The sequence below is a fragment of the Ruditapes philippinarum genome, unplaced genomic scaffold (genome assembly GCF_026571515.1).
Source record: "Ruditapes philippinarum isolate M1 unplaced genomic scaffold, ASM2657151v2 ctg1733_1_1_1_1, whole genome shotgun sequence".
Classification (NCBI taxonomy): domain Eukaryota; kingdom Metazoa; phylum Mollusca; class Bivalvia; order Venerida; family Veneridae; genus Ruditapes; species Ruditapes philippinarum.
This window is the reverse complement of record NW_026858847.1, coordinates 40,899-52,290: the sequence shown is the minus strand read 5'-3', so window position 1 is coordinate 52,290 and position 11,392 is coordinate 40,899.

Below are 11,392 nucleotides of genomic sequence, written 5' to 3'. Positions count from 1 at the left end.
GAGTTCTAAACTAAATATAGAAGAGGATGTAGTAAGCAAGTCTACAAGATATAATAAGCCACGCCTTTAATATCAAATATTGTTATTGTTACTGTGTGTATGCTTACTTGATGTTTGGGAGTTTATGAGTGTATAATTGGATGCATCACATATAATAAAATATATAAACCATCCTTCGGGTCTTGTTTAGTCTGTGTGCTAGTAAGCCATCCAAATAGAAAATATAAATGTTACAATTATCTAAGCTGTTACAAAAACTAAATTATATTAAGCCCGGGAGAATGTTTCTCCCTGACGAAGCGAACGACAATTTGTAGAATATTGAACTTCCCAACCATAGAAACGCCAAACCCTTCAGATTTCTTGAAAAAGTGTATTAGTAAAATATCTACCCGTTATAAGAACGTGTCCTCCGTGCAACATAAATTACTTCCGAATTTTTTTTTAAATGTGTAAATGGGAATTTTTCGAAAGTAGTGGAGCCAAAGGGCAAGAGATGGAGCAAAGGGTTCGATGTTGAGTGCAAGGTGATATTGATTTGACGTATAAGGAGCAGCGAAGTCTGTTATAGAGTGTATTGTGTGTACGATCTATAATTTCTTCATAGTTCAAGGGATTTTGAAATAACTTGGCACAGAAAATCACAACAATAAGACAATATGTCAAGTGCAACACCTGTACCCCTACCTCAAAGGTCAAGGTCACATTAAAGGTCAAAGGTTAACAGAGTCTGTTATATGGTATATTTTGTGTCTCGTCCATAACTTCTGCATAGGTCAAGGGATTTTGGAAAATACTTGGCACAAATAGTCACAATAATAAGATGATATTTCATGCGTAACACATGTGTCCCTACTTCCAAGGTCAAAGAGGTCAAAGAATTACAAAGTCTGTTATATGGTTTATTTTGTGTCCGGTCCATAACTTTTTCATAGATCAAGGGATTTAAAAACTCTTTGCACAAATAATCAAAATAATAAGACGATATGTCTGGCACAAAACATGGGTCCCTACCTCCAGGGTCATACTTAGAGGTCAAAGATTAGGATAGTCTGTTATAGGGTATATTTTGTGTCCGATCTATAACTTCTTCACAGTTCAAGGGATTTTGAAAATACTTGGCACAAATAGTGACAATAATAAGACAATATGTTTCAACGCCTGCATCCCTACCTCGAAGGTCAATGTCACACTAAGAGGTCAAAGATTTACATAATAAATTTTTTATGCTCCCCGAAGGGTGAGCATATAATCGCCGCTTTGTCCGTCTGTTCTCGAGGGACAGTATTAATGTGGCTTAAGGGACAATAGGTAACTGTTCTTTCTCTTTGATGTCATTCATTCCGTAATGCTTTTATGTGGCTGTTTATTTTGTGTGGCTAAAAAGAACAATAGAGAAAAAAACAGAGTAGCCACATTATTACTGACCCGTTAGAACTTCCGTCCGCTGTTCTTGTCCGGGATATAACTTTGAAACTACAAGAGGTATCATATGAAACTTTGTATGTAAATTGATCTCATTGAGTAGATGTGCAGTGCTCAGAAACCATAAAATAGATAACTCTGCCTTGCCTAATTTTTGAATTATTGCCCTTTGTTTATTTTTACACTTTGAAATTTGTCTGGTAAATAAATCTAAAACTACAAAAGATATCAACATGAAACTTTGTAGGTAGATAGATCTCATTGAGTAGATGTGCAGTGCTCAAAAACCGTAACTTTGCCTTGCCTTTTTTGTAATTATTGCCCTTTGTTTATTTTTACACTTTGAACTTCATCCGGGACATACCTCTAAAACTATAAGAGAAATCAATATTAAACTTTGTAGGTAGGTAGATCTCATTGAGTAGAAGTACAGTGCTAAAGAACAATAACTCTGTATTGCCTAATTTTGGAGTTATTGCCCTTTGTTTCTTTCTTTACTTGAACTTTGTCCGGGACATTACTGTAAAACTTTAAGAGACATCAACGTGACACTTTGTAGATAGATATATATGTAGAAGTACAGTGTTAAAGAACCATAACTCTGTCTTGCCTTATTTGGAGTTGTTGCGCTTTGTTCATTTTTAAACTTGAACTTTGTCCGGAACATAACTCTAAAACTATAAGAGGTATTAACATGGAACTTTGTAGGTAGATAGATCTCATTGAATATAAGTGCAGTGCTAAAGACCCTAAACCTTGCCTAATTTATGAGTTATTGCCCTTTGTTCATTTTTACACTTTGAACTCTACCCGGGACATAACTCTGAAACTATAAGAGATATCAACACAAACATTTAAAGGTAGATCTCATTGAATAGAAAGTGCAGTGCAAAGAACCATAACTCTGTTTTGCCAAATTTTGGAGTTTTTGCCCTTTGTTCATTTTTTCATGCTTTTCTGTGTCCAAAACCTACTCCGGGAGCATCAACCGGTTCAATCGGTTCTTGTTAAATTCCATGTTTCATTTTATTTCTTTAATAAATTAATTGTTGCATTTGCAGATCTAGCATTGATCATAATTTTGGACTGAAAGTCCTGAGATTTATACCTAAATCTGTTGAAATAGCACACTTTTATGCTTCATATAAAACTTCCCTGAGGCGGGGGGCGTTGGTAACTATGTAACAAATTCTTGTTGACTTGATATGAAATTTCTAAAACAATTAAAAAAGGCCAAAAGTTTATCTTCCAATAACTTTTCGAGGAGGTTCCTTTTAATTATCACTCACACAATTCATAAATGTTTCCTTTAGCTCACTTAAAAATGAGACGCCGGTGGCGGCATTGACACTTCAATACTTTTCAATAATGTTCATGACGTCAATTGATTTAGTGAAGACATTTCTGGCATCATACTAAATGCTTCGACATTCCTTTCTTGTCACGTGCATATAAATCTCCGTTGCGTATTAGAGTGGTACACACGCATAATAATACCGAGTGTCCTTTATGTAAGAGTTTGTGGGGAGTCATCTGCGGATGTTTCAAAATTCAAAATTTTACCATTTCATGTTTAAATGTTGAATTCTGCTGAAGCCGGTGCTAGGGGGCGTGGACGGTAACTTGCACTTTCCAGTACCGTCCATGAACAGGCTCAATCAAACCGAGCCTGCAACATTTTCAATTTTGCTGTGTTGGGCTTTCTTTAGGGATTCTGTTTTTATCTATTTCAGAACTTAACAGACGGTAGGATTTAGCTGTACAATTCTAATTAAAGATATGGTGTACATTCTTCAAAGCAATACAACACTCTTGCATTCAGACAGTAAATCTATATTTTATGAATCATTAAGTTTCATTTCAAAACAATTCCATCCGAATAGATCCCTTACAGAATTTATTCACTATTCTTACTAAAAATATGTGTAAATATTATATAATTGTTGGTATTTATCAATTAGGAAGATTAAGAGGTAGGTCGTGGATAGCATGAAGGGAGCATTTAGGAATTTACCATGTTCTGGTTTTCGTTTTATTTGTATGAATGTTAAACTTTCTCCTGTCTTTGTTAAATGAATATTGTAAGAAGTGTGAGTTACATACTATCGTTAACATTTGTAATTTGTTATTTACCTCATATTTACATGTATTGTGTATTGAGTGAATAATAAAATCTTGAAAATCTTGAAATCTTGGAATGAATAATATAACTGATTACCCTAAAGCCTGTGAATGTGGCGGCATGGCCGAGTGGTTAATGCGCCGAACTGGTAATTTAATGATCACTAGCCGAATGGGTTCAAACCCCGTCAGGGCAAGTCGTTGCTTCCTTGAGCAAGAATCTACACTCATTACTCAGTACTGGTTGGTTTCAGGGACGGATTTGAAAATGTGTCTACAAGCTTATAGCTTTCTACACAATGGAACTTAAATGAGTTCTGTATAAACCAAAGCCTATTCTGTAAAATTATGGGGATTTTTGTCTGCGTGATTAATGATGGAAACTCCTCCGTTTTTTAAGAAAAAAATAAGTAAATAATCATTTTCTGCGTAATTTAGGATTCAAACATGCCACAACTTGGTGGTTCCTCAACATTTTTTCAACATCATTTTTACTTTATTGGAATTTCATTCATTAAACTAATTAAAAGGGAATAATTGAGAAATCTGTCGACTAGGGAGTTCTGTACAACTACATTCAAGAGATAGAACATTTCCTATCCTGTAAATCGTATGAATTCAAGAAATAGTAGCCTTCACACATAAAGATTTGCTTGTACATCTATGTTTTAATTGGTGTTGTACTTCAAAATTCTCCTGGAATCCAATATAACTTACAACCCGATATCAAATAACAATAGAAAAAGTGTCACCTCTTTAATTAAATCATATTGTTTAGGTGGATTGTGGTCCAATTATTATTTCTTGCAGCAATGTATATCTAGGTTCATTCCTGTCATATAAAACAAAATAATGTTTTGCTTTTTATCTAGTCAGAAATTTATAACATAATTTTTATAGAGTTTAATGAATATCAAAAAGTTACTGTGTAATCATTTGTCTCTGCGAGCGCTCAACGTGTATTATCTATTGTATCCTGACATTGCTTTGTAGTATTATCAGGCCCTTTACCTGACCTCGCCTAATGAAAACTGCCAATCAAAATTATCACTATCAGCACTGGTCTTTTCATGCCGAGTAGAAGCTGATTAGCATGTAAAGTAGAAAATGAAAAGTTATTCCTGAGCATTATAATTATACTATCCACAGACGTTCGTCAAATTTACCATGACAATAATGGTCCAATTTTCATAAAATAATCACCCCTTGATCATCAAGAACAAAAATACTATCCAGATCCCGTTTTCTATATAAAATATATACAGATATGTATTTATAGTATCATATGGATGAACTTAAACGGCAATATAAATCTAGTATTTTATGGATGAAATTAAAAGAACAACTTGCTTTTCCTGTTTTACTGAAAATAATAATATAATGTTTGAAAAATATTTTGAATAAAAAATTATTTAAGTTGCGGGAATATAATAGCAGGAGTGGTCATGTACATGTATAGTATCCAAACCGACTGCCTGTGAGATTGTCAGGGTTGAATATTTTAATAATTTGTATAGCTTTTGAGTTAAATTAACATCCTTCTGTTTTGTCGCTACATGATAAATTCTCTACCTTTTACCCTAAGAAGAAAAGTTAAATTATTCAATATATCAGACTGAATTATGTATAACAAGATATGTTTGCATGTTAATATGTACTGCTGTTACCGATATAACAGAAAAATCGAATTCTCTACTGAGCGCAAAGCAAATGAAGTTTATGAACACTACTAGTTCACGAATTTTTAGTAAATGAACTCATGAACTATCATGATATGGGTTTATAACCAACGAGATCTGTTTTTAAACTGTAAAAGTAATCAAAATAAAAGGCTTTTAGAAAACGTAATAATATAATTTGCATGTAAGGCAAACACATGCACATAAATCTACACATAGTGGTTAAACTGTTATTTATGAAATCTCCCTTTCCTGTTTAGTGTCTTGAGTGACTTTACTTAAGAAATAATATCAGTCTTAGCGGTGCTTATCGGCTATTTAACACCGGTTTCGAGTGTTGATGCGTATGAATTGACCACGAAGGCCGTAGGCCTGACTGGTAATGGGGGAGTTTCCCCACACGCTACTGATAAGCGGAAGAAGTAAATAAGAGGTTAACAAACAACGGCCACTTGATGTAAACACAGAGATTAATAGAAAGTTTCAGAGTATTTTGACTGGTCAGTTGTTAAATTAAAGAAATAATTAATTATCAAAGGGGCTTCAGCAGCAGAAATAAATGAAGATTTTATCATTTAATATTAAGGTAATTATATTTAACAAATTGAATATATTACATTAAATCTTAAACATATACCAGTAAACTGCTGTATTTTTCAACTGTACAATGTAGACAATGTAGACTGAATAACAGTATGAAAATGATCTTGGATATATAATCAACACTTTCCTGTTAAAACTTTTTAAAATATAATGCCTTTATATACATTTTATTTACGTAGAAATTATTCAAGTGATTTATACAATATGTTTGATATAATCTATTTTTGTATATTTGTAAATTTATGATGCTTCAAATAAATATAATCATATAGAGTTTATTACTTCAAATTTGTTCTTTAGTAAATGAAATGCATCAAGTTATATAATTTTTAACAGATTGGAGACGTATGACAGAATTTAAGACTTTAAGGGAGAACCCATTCTGCTACTGGGCCATTAGCTCAGTTTTACATACTTTATTACATGTATTAAGGCAAGATGTACTTGTATGTGCATTAAAACGTGACATAATCATGATAATGTGTGTCTGAAATAATAAAATCTTCACATTATCTATCTGTCTTTATTGATAATGAGTATCAATACGTATTGTATAATTCATTATATTCCATTCTAGTATGTCAAATCACTTAAATATTTTCTACAATCAAGCTAGTTTGTCAACAATTTAGAATCATGAAACAAACGTATAAAATATGTGACCCCTGTTTAATTAAGTTCTGATTTCAGAATTTTCAATTTCTTTGCAAATCCTTTTACCCGTTCCACATATGTACCAGTTTTGATGATATGCACATGTCTCTGACTACAGGCAACAAAAAATTGCTATAACTATGTAAAATATATTTTATATAGTAAACGGGTGCTGGATAGTAATTTTGTTCTTGATGATCAAGGGGGGATTATTATTATTATTAATTATTATGACAATTTGATCATTATTGGCATGGCAAATGTGCGTGACCATAACTTCATTTTATTACCATGCACACCTATCTTTACTGCTTCTCTCCATTTATTCTTTAATCTTTTGTCTTGTGGAAAATGAAACCCCCTACAACAGTAATTCACCATTTCTAAGGCTGCAGTGTTAATCAGCTTACATTTTTTCAAGCGGAAATAACTTCCGGTGCCGATTTTTGTATAACGCTGTTCGATTTTGCGAAGATATAGAAATCATTTAACAAAAGAAATTATAAGATAAACGTTATTTTATCAAGTTTTCAACAATAAAAACGTTTACAACAGTGCCCGATTTATCATTCTTCTATGTATGAAATAACGTCAGCTTGTTTATGAATGAGTTGTTTACTTAGTTTTAGTTTATACAAATTTATTTTAGTTCGATAGTGTTGGAAGCTATAAAGTTATAAACTTAGGATGATGTCATTACGCTGTTTACGAATTGGCACCGTTTTGTCAAAATATTTATTAACTGATATGGATCAAATTTATGGCGTTAGTGTATGTGAGATATTATTTCGGTAATGTATTGTATGAAAAGAAATGATTATAGGAACTGAAAACATAAATAAATTTTTTTTTATTGTTTTATTGTTTTTATTGTTAAGGCTTTGTAAACTATATAATCGAGGGTGCATATACAAGTAGTCCCTAACCAGTGTTTATTGGCAGTTTAACACCAGGGTTTTTTTCCTTCTTTGTCTATAGTGACAATATCACGTGGAGTGTTAGAATTGAATTTTAACGTTACATAATAAACAACGATAACGTAAAAAAAAAAAAAAAAACTGTTTTGTGTTACCAGAAGACTAGACCTTGTTCTTATTAACACAAAAGATATATATATTATCCTCATAATTTATAACTCGAAATAATTCAACTAAGAAAATGTGATACCTGATACCTCTACAAGCCGTCACGTGACTATAGACCGATAAGAGTCGAAATAAAGTTTCCTTTTAAAAGGAAAGGCTTGCACAGTTGTGCCTTCATCCCAACATATTTAGTTGTTTTTATTTTTGTAAAAACGAAAATTTTTGTCAAAACGATTTGAAATCTATTCTCTATTGTATAAAACTAATAAAGAAAATAATCAATCGTAAAAATACTAACATTGAGATCTATCTATCATTCTGAAAGGAAACAAGTGTGCACATTTCATTTCCACTTCGTTACGTGGTACCAACTAATAAGCATGTTCACAGATCTATAGATCATCACGTGGTATTAAGGTTAATGATATGCACGGGCTTTTTTTAGATTACCTCACCAAGTTCAGTAGATCTAAATATAACTCGATCATGCACTAATATTCTGTGTGATTTGGACCACCCTTTGAAGACGGAATACTACTACAGTCAACATCCTCTATTGTATAAAACTATTAATACAGACAAAAACCATTATAAAAGAAAGTAACTTTTGCGTCTTGAAAAAGAATTGAAACGGAACAATTTCGTTGGTTTAAATCAATAAACAAGTAAAAATACGAATCCTATTTATATAAACAAACTGGGATTACCGAAGTAACTAAAATAGCTTAGATTTCCGTAATATTACTTCGTCTGATTCTGCAGTATGACGGAATCGCCCGAATTGTCACGATTGCAATCGGAAGTACATCGGCTATTATCATTAATCCGAAGAGTGACGGAAAAGGCCAAAAAGTTGCGATTGGCACGATTGCAGCTGGTTTCCCGTTCAATCATGCACTTACAAATGTAAGCAGAAAACCACCTTACCGGAACAAATTTTCCAAATGAAATGGCTTGCAGCCGTGGCTGCAAGCCAAAATCAACAAGTAAAATGGTATTTATATGTAAAACTAGGCCGCATATTTGCTGGTGAAATAAATTCTGTATAATGTACATGTTTGTATCTTATTTCTGTATTGTAAATACTTTTACGCTGATGTATATGTGTGTTTTCAAGCAGAATACTATTAAGACAATATGATCACGTGATCATCCGCAGTGAAATAATATGAAATTAGGCAAAACCTATGCACGGGGAAGTCGTTAAAATTCCTTTCTTTCCGTTTTAAAGGTTTCATTCAGTATTACATGCACCGCTTCCGTTTTCACTTGGAACACTCGACATTTATTATTTATCCGAAAAGTTGAGAATTGTTCCGTTATCGGAATACCCCGCCTATTATCATTGAGTTACATTGTAAATGGCGGCGCCCGACTAGAATTGACACTGAAAATTTCATTGATAGGTATAGAATTCTATATATTTTTTAATTGTTTTTTTATTTGATTTTCTTTTAGATATACACGAGTAGTCTATAGCCGGGCAAGCCAAAGCCCGAACCCGCTTCGAGGGCCCGGTCTTTGACTTCCCCGTAATATCCATGGACTTTCAAAATCGACGAGGCATATTCAATTAATTCTGTTTTGATTAACTGTGAATTTATTATTCTGTTTGCATATAATTATGTACATGAAATGAGTTTATTTCAGGGAGAAATTATCTGTGTCTTTGCCTATTTATAATTTACAAAATTCGTTTCCTTTTTTCCATTATGACATAAAATTTTAGACCGCTAAATTTGGGTTTTACGTCAGGTAGGTTCGAGAAGGAGCCGCTGGTCTTGAGCCTGGATTCATCCTTCAACAATACCCCCCTCCCCCCCCTCCCTTCCCACGTTGAAAAAGTGTTGGGTATCCCGCTCGCAGCAACCCGACTTTTCGAACATTTTCAAAAACCATATTAGAAAGTTTATATTTCTTTACTTTTACACGAAGTATTTGGCATATTTTAACAGATAAATTTTCTCAGAAAATCTATTACTATAAGTCATGTGGAAGCTTTTTTTTGGACCTTTGTCTTTACAAAAATTGATATGTAGCTTTATATCCAGAGGTTGGGAAAATAAACGGTTAGTGGAGACGGCTTACAAATACTCTCTCTAGCCTCTTTAAACTCTGTGTTGTGTTGCTTATTATTTCTAAAGAATGTAAATTATTTATGCTCGTTTGAGTGCATAAGTATATACAAGCGGCACTTGGCAGTGATATCATAAACCACAAGGGTGCATATTATCATTACATCAGATTACGTCACTTTTGTGAGTTGTTAAAATATTTATTATCCGAATTTGGTTTATGGATCATCCTAGTACTTCATTGGCCATTCCTTACTGATTTGATACTCCATAATGACTACCAAGTGGCATAGTCAAAAATACTTAAAATCATAATTCAGTTTATAACGAATTTTTGTGTATACGTGTATCATAACTTGTTTTCTAGTGATTTTTAAATACATGTATTTGATAAGCAGAATATAAATTAAATAAAATTATCAAGTTAAAAATACCAGCTTTAATATAATATGTAGTGCATTCAATTGGCGTGATGTACGATTTTTTGAGAATGCCCTTTTTGCCGACACAAATAGTATACAGTTATGTACATTCAAAAGAATTGTTACTTTTATACATTTTTTTTTAAATTATATATATTATATTCCTTGCAAGAAAGTTAGAACACGTTCTATTTTTCTACAAGTTTTTGTCTGTCAAGACACTGATAACACCGGTTTGACACAAAACATGTGCCCGAAGGTGTGTGATAGCCTTTTTTTTATTATTATTTTCTGACTTTTATGTTACTGATTCAGTGTTCATGATCTGTAAATTTTAAGTAAATGTATAAAATATCTTGGTCAGAGGAACAGATCAATACACTGATACACAGGAGAGCAAAACAAAAAACAAAAAAAAAAAACAAAAAAAACAACAACAACAACAAACAAACAAATCAGTTTTCAAGTAGTCAAAATGGATTTGAAATGATCTTATTCATTTAATGAATAACTTCCATCAAATAAAAAAAATGCATCAATTTATCAGCTCAAAAATATTTTCTCACATTTTCCATTATTTTAAAAGAATGTACACATTTCAATTTCATTTACTCCATTGTTTTCAGCTAATTGCATCATTTTCCCGCTTTTTTATTCACATATTTTACAGAAACATGCTAGTATCGCAAAGACAAAGGTATAAATCTTGGGCTATCTTAATTAGACATTTCAGTAAAAATTGTGCCTGATTAAATATTGAAAAAGGCCTTTTATTTAGCTTATCTAAATGTGACATGTAAGAAACTTGTTCAGCGCGGTAATCAGGTCAACAAAAATAGTAACGTGATATTTTAATGCTGACTCTTCACTTATCATCGTGAATTATACTTGTTATTTGTAAAGTTTATAATTCTCGGTATAAAAACGCTTGGATTAAACTTTTTATAAATTTTAAAATCGCTACTTACGTTTACCGCGGCGATAAATCGACCATGCATCGAAAATAAATAGTTCTGATATTTCAACCGTTATACTTTTATCGGGAAAATTATAAACAAAACGGATTATTGTAAAGCACTGAAAAAATGTTTAAGTTAAATATTTCGCAAAATATTGTCTTTATTTTTGAAAACAATTTTCCAATTACTACGCAGCGATCGTTGCCGTTGTGATTATTGCAAGATCACTATCACGAATGTATTTTTATTGTTATAAACCATTTATAGTCCTTAAAATATTATTTTTTTAAAAAGACAAATAATGATAAACAGTCTCTTGGATCATGCCTGTGTGATAACTAATGAAAACTAACTTATTAGTACACCCTA